The sequence below is a fragment of the Crocodylus siamensis genome, chromosome 15 (assembly GCF_052110815.1).
Source record: "Crocodylus siamensis isolate JL-2025a chromosome 15, ASM5211081v1, whole genome shotgun sequence".
NCBI classification, from domain to species: Eukaryota; Metazoa; Chordata; order Crocodylia; family Crocodylidae; genus Crocodylus; species Crocodylus siamensis.
Window position 1 is genome coordinate 22,844,285 of NC_143409.1, and position 10,981 is coordinate 22,855,265.

A 10,981-nucleotide genomic window follows, 5' to 3' on the forward strand; every position below is an offset into this window, starting at 1 on the left:
TTCTGAGAACTTAGAATGCAAGGCTACCAGCTAACCAGTAGACTCCAGTACAGTTGTATTGGCAAAGTGTTGTTCACTCCAGCCTAAAATCCAACAGATTAGCTAGCCCAAATTAAAAACCACCACTGTATTGGAGTTAAATGTCTAATCTGCAGTGAGACTTGAATTAGGCTACATGCATTACTAAGATAGGCAAGCCTTATGTAGTACTGGTTCCAGGGACTACTTCCTCACTTCCAAGGGATCTTCCTGTATTGTCTCTACTGGGAACCTGCTTACACAGGGACTGACTTCTCCATGTGCACAGAGGCTCCCCCCATATTTACATAATCATACAGTTTTAGTCCCTATACTTGTTAGATACAAGGTACAGGGAACAAGTGAGGCCATATTACTATTCCTTGTTACAGATGAGTTTCTAGATGGAATACAGTGTGCTGCCTGAGAACTAATTTTACCTAGAGTTACTATAACATTGATATCCTTTTTGTGGTGCAAACAAGGCCATTTTATTGCTAGGTTTCTAGTCCCTTTATATAAATACATACTGAAACAGCAGCACTTATTTATATGCATGTAAAAAAAAGCTGAAGTTCTTGTCATATTTAAATCATGTGACATCTTGGTTTTGTGTACTCACTTTAGTTTTTGAGTCTGCCCCTCCTGTGGAACAAAATGAGGCATCTGAAATCAGGAGTGGTTTAGCTGGGACAGTGTCCTTGTTGAGAGGTCCTGTTCAGATAGGCAAGCCTTATGTAGTACTGGCTTGCTGTAGTACCAGCAAGCTGCTGGTTTCTTAGGATGGTAGAATTTACTGGCTGCTTAATAAAATACTTGGTTGGGCCTTCATGAAAGAGCCTCATGCTGAAGAAAACTGCATACCCGTTGAAATGCTTGGTATGCTTTGGTCACCATGTGAGTGTTTCTTCCTGGAAAACCAAGCATTTCAACAGGTATGCAGTTTTCCTTCAGCCTGAGGTTCTTTCATGCAGGCCCAGCCAAATATTTTACTAATCAAATGAAGACTGGTACTTGAGCAGTGTACTTTCAAAGCAGCTACAATGTTTTGTCCTACTAGCAGTAATCTGAATTGCACAAGACTTTTGACTTGAATGATGGAGCAGAAAGTGTGATGGTGGGATTCTGGGAGCACTGCAGATGCAACGGTTCTTTACTCTGAGATTGGGAACTGTAAGGGGAGGATGGGAAACAGGTTCCTGGACGCAAAACCAACTGGAGCATATTCATGAATAATTTGATGAAGGATTCCAGGAGCAGGAGGTACCATTGACTGCTGGTAAACTTGTAAATAAGAGCTTTGCTGTGGCGAGGCTTAAGGGCAGGAATCTGCATTCCTTGTCCAGGTGCACTCATCAAAGCTATGCTTAGGGGGCTCGTATGCCCTACAATAAAGTAACTTTCTTGAGGAAAACTGCCCCCCCTCTCCCCCTCCGCTGCCAAGACAAATTGTTAATCTTGCTACCACATCTTTTCATGCCACTCATCTAGACAGTTATGTACTCTCCTGTGTGCAAAGTTCCTAAAGTACTGAATGATCATGACCACTTTGGAAGTATGCAGTACAAGGCATTTTATCAACAACAAAGTATACAGCAATTTGCATCATCACATAATCTAATTTTCCATAGAATATAAATTTAAATTGGTATCTAGGTGTGCTTTCTGGGTTTTGGGGTTTTTTTTTTCCTTTCTCTTTGGGAAGAAGAAATGAATGTCTGGCCTTTCTCTTAGATCTGAAACTGTTTTGAAGTACAGTAATGAAACTGGATAGAAAGAGTAGGTGAGAAATATTGAAACTGCCAATCAAATTACACCCAAAAGCATGTGACTGTCTTGGTGTGTGCTGGTGGTCACATTTTGTTTTGTCTTGTGAAATGCTTCACTTTGCCAAAATGGCAGCATTTTACATTCATAAATGATGAGACAAAATATGACGCTTTGGTGAGTTGGTTACAAAGCCTAATCAAGCATGTTTGCTACTCTCTAGCAGTAGATTGGGGATTGATTGGCACGTTAAAGGAAGGCTTCATGCATACTAATGGTGCATTTGGGTCAAAAGCAGTACTTTGCAAGAAGCTTAATTCTCTGACTTGCAGGGAGGATGCAATGTCTTATTAAGCAGGAAGAATTCTCAGGAACAGGAAATGGAAATGCATCAAAAGGAAGTTTAAATATATTGGTAATTGAAAACACCGGTCAGCTTTTTGGTCCTTCCTAGATGACCTACAAAAATTCCGTATTGGAGGAACAGGTAGCAGTTGAATAGGTTTAAAAAGGATTTGTGCTGTAAAGATTATTCCTGGCGCATGTTTCATTGATCATGCACCTCACCCCCCAGCCAAAAGAAAAAGAAAAGAGTAAATGAGCTGTTGTTCAACTATGACCTGGCAACTTCTTTAAAAACTAATTGTGGAATAGTCTGAAGTATGCCAAATGAAGGCTCCACTGTAAAATGCCAAGGTGCTTGCCAACCTGGGTGTTTGTGTTTAGCATTCTTTGTTACTGACTTAGGTAATTTTTTTAACTACATTTTCAAATTATAAGTGGTTTCTGAGAGTTTATCTGCTTAAAACTCCAATGCATTGTGATATATAACTAGATATGGTTTATAATTAACATGATGCTGACTGCAACCTAACATAGACTATAAAGGATGTTGAGCAGCAGGGGGTTAAACAGTGGATACTATATTAAATGCTATTTGCCCTGGTGCATGCATGGTACTCAGTCAAGGTCAAGATTATGCTCACAGTTGAATTCAAACATCATAAAATTGTAATGTAGACATGCCTAGAGATGCTCTTTGTCTGCACTGCACTCGAGCGTAATTGCAACTTGCACTTGTTCCATGCATTTCCCAGATTAAAGTTATTAAACTTTACACATATGCAGTGACACTTCTGACTGCAGTACAGACCTCTCTTTAGATAAAACACCTTTCTCCCTCTCTCCTTTTCCCCCTCCAATTATTTTACAAAAATATTCAGCTTTCTATACTGTAAAAGTTGTCAAGCTTGCCTAGCATTTAGCTACCATGGCAGAGTCCCTTTCGCTCAGCACTGAGTTTATTGCTTTAAAACTGTCCAACTTCTAAGTGTCTGGGGCTGCACATCCCCAGCAGGGCCAAGCCTGCCCTGGCTGTACAGTGCTATAGCTGCGGGAGCCCCAGCTTCTCTGGACATCCTACAGACTGCCAGTTGAATAGCTGTTTTAAGACATTAAATCACTTTGCTACGTGGTTTCTCAGAGGGGGGAAAAACATTAAATAAACCAATGACAGCCCTCTCCACCAATAAGCAGTAGGAGTGGGGCCATTGGGGCCCCTTGGCCAATGGGGGGGGAAGGGGAGGGCAGGCCTGCCATTATGAGCCCTTGGAGATGGTGACCAGCCCCACAATCTGTCTAAAATCGGCCGGCCACTGCCTCAAGTTTGGGTAGACCTCTATCCATAGGGAACGCTAGGAGTTCTTTCCTTTGCCCCTCTTTTTTTCTGAACTCCATGAGAGGACCAGATTTTCCAGTGTGGGCTTTCTCTGGAGTCAGCGTTGTCTACAGACACAAGAAGTTTACCTAGGTGCCAGGAGAACTGAGTGAGGTGGACAAGAAGTTGAATGTCCTGTAGCTGAAATTACGAAACTCAAAGAACTACGGTTGGGCTCCCTGAGGGATCAAGTGACGCCTGCTATGCTGATCAGTCCTGGAAGCAGAAACTGAAGGAAAATAGTCCCTAACTGCTGTTTCCTGTGAATCTGTCTAAACTGCACTCTCTGCTTTGAGAGGTAAGTAGAGGGAGCTACTATCCATTATATACCAGTATTTCAATGTTGCTCTTCATCATGGGACAGTTAAAATAGTCCTGAAAAATCCTTTGTGGTTTTTCCCTTGAATCATTTCATCACTCACATAGTCTTGTAGTTTTTCACTAGTTCTGCATCTTTCTGCATAAAGCCTAAGCCTAATAAACCAGGGAACTAATATTTCCAATAGTTTGCAAGACACATACTCAGAAACCCTTTAGGCCTGGAAGGCTCATCGGTTGAAACAAGTGGTGCTATAATTAAACTGGTTATCTACTTACTCTGAGTAGTATTTGACAGCTCCTTAAAATATTACCTGCTTAAAAGTTCAGTGACCTGCTACTTAGACTAGGAATCAGTACTGCTGATAACGTAATGAGTATGCAACAACATGTGGTGAAAGTCCTGTTACGATATCTCTAGTGGAATGCATCGATAATTAGGTACTGCAATGTTTTCATGAAGAGTTTTATTAAGGCTTCCTAATGTCCCTACATAGTGTAAATGTTTTTGTCTGAAATGTGTCTGTCACAAGCCGACTGCGGTCAAGACTGACCTTCCATAGTGACCTCTGATGAGAACACTCCCATTATAACTAAAGGGCTATTCCAGTGGTTCTCAACCTTTTTAGACTCAAGGCATCGCTCACTGGATTTGAGGCACCTTTCAATAGTCTCAAGGTCCCCCTCACACAATGTTAGCTTTTCGGTTTCATTCATTTATTAACTACAGAAAAATAATAGAGCAATTCTTTTGTTGCGAAAGCTACCACAGCAGGTCCAAATGTTTTTAACACTACAGATTCCTGTTTGAAAACTCTGGGTTTATTTCATAAATCATGTTCACGCACTTAACAGTGCGAACATTGAGTTGCGCCCCATGACATTTAAAAGGATCTCAAGGCACCCCAGGGTACCTGGCTGAGAATTGCCATGCTATTACCCAGCCCTGTTGTGGGCTGGGTAACCCCACTTATTAATAAATTAGAGTTACCATCCCTGTGACAGCTGGTATGAGGATATGGCAGTTAATGTTTCTAAGTCCTTTGAACATGCAAGCACTATATGTGGCTATCTTCATGCAATGTAGCCAAAATATTGGCATACTTCCTCTTGTGATATCTATGCATTAGAGACCAATTAAATCTATCCTTAAATCCCTAGGTCTATTTCACTTGTTCCATAAAAAATGCAGCTGATTATTTAGGACCTTATCCAGAAGGTCAGTTAGAGTCTTTATTTACTAATGGGACTTGCATTGATCCATAAATGGAAATGCCTTCCCTCCCCACAGCATAAAACTTAACCAGTAAAGGTCATAATGTCTGTCTGTCCCATATTTATGGTGTATGCTTCATTTCACTTGCATGCCAATAATAAGATATGAGCAAAATAACCCCCTGCAATAATAATAATACAGTTCAGTTTTTAGGCACTCTTGCCTAGATCTTAGCTCCTAAGATTTTCCTGGATTGTCTGATACAATGAAATACATTATAATTTTACAAGTATAGAATAATTAGGAAACATGAACTTAAAACAATTTTTCCATTTTTTTTAATCCTCTCTTTTATAGTGAAGCATTTTTCTTTTTCTCAGGGTGACGTGCATTCAGCTTTGCTATCCAATCCGTTGTTCCTTGTTGTCTGCTTTGTACCAAAATTATGTTTTAACAACAAACATCTTCTAAACATTTCCTCCAGTCTGCATTTTATAAGCAAAGGCTCTGATTTTCTGTTTAAAAAGTGCAGATTCTCTGATTTTTTTAAATCACAAATTCTCTGATTTAAAAAAACAAAATCTGTGTTTTTCTGTGATTAAAATGAAACACCACTATATATGTATGTATGTATGTATCAGCTGAATTCAACATTATATTTACAATTTTAAAGCAATTTGGAAGCCTATCGGTGCCTTCCTCAGTAGCTATTCTATTATAAAAGCCTACATCTGTCTGTCTGTCCATAATGCTTTATTTGCACTCTGATTGGCTAACAGAAACAGCCAATCAGACTGCTCCAAGCATGGGGGAGCGCCACCGGTTTCCAAAGCCGCGCTGAGGACTGGACAGAGGGTGGGGAGCCGAGGGCAGCTCCCCACCCCGCTCCCTGCAAGAGGCAGAACAGCGGCAACATGGGGCATTAGATGGCGGCACTCCATCCCAGCCCCCTTCCCCACCTGGCCACCTGTCAATGTTGACAGGGAATTGGCTAGTAATAAAATAAATTCTAAATGCCTGTAAATTTTGGCATGTCAATTTGGGTTTTTTATCATGGAAAATCAGAGCTCCCTCTACCTCCTTCACTCACCAGGATGTGGGTCCAGCTGCAGCTGTCTCCCTGTACTACTTTGTGGTACTGTGCAGCCCTAGTACGCTGGTGTCCTGCCCGTGCCATTGCCCCCAACTCCCAAGTCACAGCCCCCCAGCCCTACCAGTGCCATTCTCTCCTGACCCACAGCCCCCTGGCCCTGCCAATGCCTCTCACTCCAGACTCACAACCCCCTGGCCCTGCTGGTGCCCCTCACTCCAGACCCACAACCCCTTGCCCCCTCCAGCCCTGTTGGACGGGGGCCCCCAGCTGCCAGAACTGCAGGGCCAGGCACCTGGGTCTGAGCCCTCTGCCACCCCAAGCAGTGCCCAAGCCATGGCTGTCACCCATGGGAGGCAGCGGCCACTGCAGCCCAAGTGGAGAATGGAACCAGCTCCTCCTCCCCTGCAGGCATCACAGCCGGAGTGGAGCCTGTGAGTGGGGCAGATGTGGACTTGTAGCTGTGGGCTTGAGCTCCCTGACCTGCTGCCCTCCTCCTGGGAGCCCCTGGAGGGCAGGACCCAGCAGGGCAGGGCAAGGCAGGATGGGGAGGCTCAGTGCCGCTGGTGGGAGCCCTTCACCGCCATGAAAAGGCACCCCCTGCCTACCTGGCAGCAGCAAGGGGCACAACTGCACCGCCAACCCCACTGCTGCCAGACAGGGGTTTTTTCCATCAAAAATATAATGTAAATTCAGAGTGAAGGAGAGTCTGGGAGGGCAATGTTAGAAGAAAAGTATGGAAGGGGAAGTGCTCTGTCCTCACTATCCTAATCTGAGTCCTGAACACCAGTCCTTTGTCACTGGGCTGTCTTTCTCATGCTAATGAAACAGTCATGTATTGTTGCTCTTGCTTTCATTCTATTTAGGTTTTCAGAAAGCTGAGTAACCGTTTGCACTCTGTCTGCCTAGTCTGTCCAGGTAAGTTGTGCTTCAAGAGATTCTCAGTGTTGTTCCAAATTTTCTTTACTTCTGTAGTGTTTAGTGCATTTTTTCAGCAATTGCATGTAATTTAACCCAGACTATTTGCTTGTTCGGTTTAATAATACTGGACTACAGAGGAATACATAATAGATGTAATCAAATAGAAGTTCTCTTGCATTTGAATTTTGCTGATTTTGCTTCTTGAGCTCTGTCACAGTCCTAAGTTCTATAGATGATCTTTTCCCCAAACACTTGTGCCATTATGACAGGTTGCTTTAAAAAGTCCCTCTGCTGTCACCATCACAATTACAGTTTACATTTCCACAAGGTTCTCTCTGCATGACAAATACCATCGTATCAAGGTCCTTGCTTACAACATGGCTATTCTCTAACCCACTTACACACATACTTCTAGTTGGTAGCAGAATATTAACATGGGCCTAATTAAAAAAAATCTCTGAGTCATTTTGCTATTGCAATTGGACCCTATGAATCTTAACTATTTCTTGGTCATTGAAAGTCATGATATAGTTTTATGTAAGCTTTGCCATGATGGCATCCTATTAAGCTCAGTCTGTGCTGAACCTGTTAGGAGCATTCACACTGCAACCTCAGTTTAAAGTTCAATTTCAGAACCAAATTTAAACCAGAATATTTATTGCATGCTGATATAGTAAGGGAGAAGCTTCCACTGTGGTCCTTTCCTGCATTTCAGTGAGAATTTTGATGTGTTCCTACAGATTTCTCAAGGCTAGCGTGTACATTATCCACCCATTTTACCAGGATATAAAAAGCTCATCCCCTCTGATGCCTTGAGGTAGAAAAGTATAGTATTCTTGGAGAGTCCAAACCAGCAAAGTGCCAGGTACTCCCACTGAATTCACTGGAAGTCGAGGGCACTTAGCACTTTGCAAAATCAGCTTCTGACTCAGCTCCCTAATGGTGTTACAGCCCTAAATCTGTGAGGTGCTAAGCAACATTATTCCCTTGACTTTGGCACATGGAGGCTCCATAACATTATCTATAGAACAAATGCTGTCCATTCCTTACAACTTCAATGCAAGAAGGAAACAAGTTTTTATTGCCACTAAACTCAAATTACTCAGTGATTTCTATTTCCATATCAAGGAAGACACAGGAAAAGCAAGTTCTAATGTTAAGTGCATTTGTTTTTCATAAAATTTACATACAAATTAAGCATGCCCTGTGACAAATAACCAGGGGGACCTCCCTTTCCTCCCCCTCAGCTCTGGCATCTCGATTTTACAGTCACTCTTATTTATTTGAATAGTACTGATGACGTAGTGGATGGTTCACATTAGGTATAAAGTTACAGTCCCTGCCCTAAGGATCTTATTTCCTTTGTGGACAGTACATAGAACTGAGGAATCAGGGAAAAGCAATGTGATTGAAGGTTTTAGGCAAGGTTTAGGGACAGACTAAGCACTTGCAGGCATCTTTGAAGAAGTGCATCTCCAAGAGAAGAGGATGAAGAGAAGACAGCTGCCTTCTAGTCCAACCACTTGCTTAAGGCAGGAATGTTCCTGTTCCAAGCCATTGCAGACGCATGTTCGTTTAACCTGCACATCTCATGAAAAGGCACTGCAGAAAGTATGGAGCATGGATGTAATGTTTACATCAGCATTTCGGAGGACTGAAGAGCTGTGAGGTGTATGTCTGTGTCCAAAGGGAAGAAAGCTGCAATGATTTAAGTGTGTGAGGGTGTTCATATTAGCTCTAAGGGATAGGTGGAATAGAAAATTGGATGGAAAATTCTGGGAATATATAAAGCAGCTGCAGTGTTCAGCAAGTGTTACTGTGAGGTTAGGAGAGCTGAAAATTGCATACAAGTTATGAGCATGAAGTATATGCTGGAGTAAGAGCACAAGAGAAAGGTTTAGGAGGAAAAATAAGGTGTGAAGTTTTAGCTGTAGGTTAGTTTATCAGCAGCAGCCATTCATGAAGAGATGTTGGAAAGCCAGAAATATGTCTCTGAACTAAAGGGAAGGGGAGGATCAGAGAGGTGTATCTCTAGGAGCTGGTATATAGATGCTTCAATTGTACAACTAGATAAGGTCACTCAGATACAGGAGGTGAAGTGGGGATCAAGGATCAGTGGCCAGGACAGACTTAGGAACAAGGGGGTGGCACGGGTACCTACAGGAGGCCTCAAATGCCTCTACACAAATGCTTGAAGCATGGGGAAAAAGCAGGAGGAACTCACCCTCTTGCTAGCTAGCAAAAACCCAGACCTAGTGGGGCTTACAGAAACCTGGTGGGATTCTACCTATGACTGGGCATTGGACATCAAGGGATACAGGCTGTACAGGTGAGACAGAGCAGGGAAAAGAGGTGGGGTGTAGCGCTATATGTCAAAGAGCAATACATGTCCTTAGTGATCAGGATAGGGTCAGAGGAGGGGAAAAACGAGACTCTCTGGGTAAAAATGCACAGGAGTCATGGGGAAAGGCACTTGATAGTGGGCATCTACTACAGATCGCCTCGCCAGGGGGATGAGCTGGACCTGGAATTCTCAGGCCACCTCACGGAGGCTGTAAAGTCAAGGGATGTGGTAGTCATGGATGACCTAACCTACCCAGACATCTACTGGCAGGAGCAGTCAGCCAGGTCCGACCGCTCACGTAGGTTCCCAGCTGGGATACAGGACCTCCACCTAACCCAGGAGGTGCATAGTCCCACCAGGGGAAATGCCTTGCTGAACTTGGTCTGTGCCACAGGTGATGACCTGGTGAGGGATCTGTGGGTACTCGACCACCTGGGCGACAGTGATCCGCCAATGCAAGGAAGTGGTCAGTAAGGCTAACCGTACCTTGTGCATCTACAGGCAGGTCCAGGGAGGCGATCCTTCCCCTCTATGCAGCGTTGGCAAGGCCACAGTTGGAGTACTGCATCCAGTTCTGGGTGCCGTGCTTCAAGAGGGATGTGGCTGCACTGAGAGGGTCCAGAGGAGGGCCACTTGCATGGTCAGGGGGCAGCAGGGCAGGCCCTATGAAGATAGACTAAAGGGCCTGAATCTATTCAGCCCCCACAAGAGAAGGCTGAGAGGAGATCTGGTGGTGGTTTACAAACTCACCAAGGGGAAAAAGCAGGAATTGGGGGAGGCTCTGTTCCCCCGGGCACCACTGGGGGTTACTAGGAATAATGGCCACAAATTGTTAGAAGGTTCAGGCTGGACATCAGGAGACATTGCTTTACAGGTAAGGCTGCCAGGCTCTGGAGTGGGCTCCCAAGGGAGGTGGTGCTCTCTCCTACCTTGGGGGTCTTCAAGAGGAGGCTTGACAGATATTTGGCTGGGATGATTTGGCAGGGGGTCGGACCTGGTGAGCTGTTTAGGTCCCTTCCGATCCTAAGCAGTATGATACTATGATACTATCATGGCCTGTGTAGGAATACCATAGCTAGTGGGAAGGGGAAAGGAAGACTAACTGCTGACATAAATACTGCAAAGGGGTCTTCATCACTGTTCCTCTGACAACATTCCCTCTCCATAATCTCTGGATTACATTCTGTTGTGAATTAGCTAGCTGTGTTGTGGCAGACAGTCTGTGTTTGAAGTAGCCCTTCCAACAAAAAGAAGAATTGTTTCACCATAGAACGACTCCAATCTGTTATACGAGACAAGGACAGACGTGTGGAACTGAACTGAGAGATTCTTCCTGTGCTGTGGCCCAAGAAGATAGAAATTCATGAGTGGAGTTTAGTTTTTTTCCACAGATTTTCCCTAGCTTTACTTTCTTTTAACAGATGCTTCTGTTCCTTCTGCTTGTGAAAATAGCTTTTATAGAGTAAGTCAACACATTGCTGTTCTGTTTGCTTTGAAGCTAGACAGACTGAAACAGCACAACAGACACTGGAGCTTCCTCCTCCTCTCATCTTAGTAGAGCATTACTTCAGAAGGTTGTTATGATTTTTT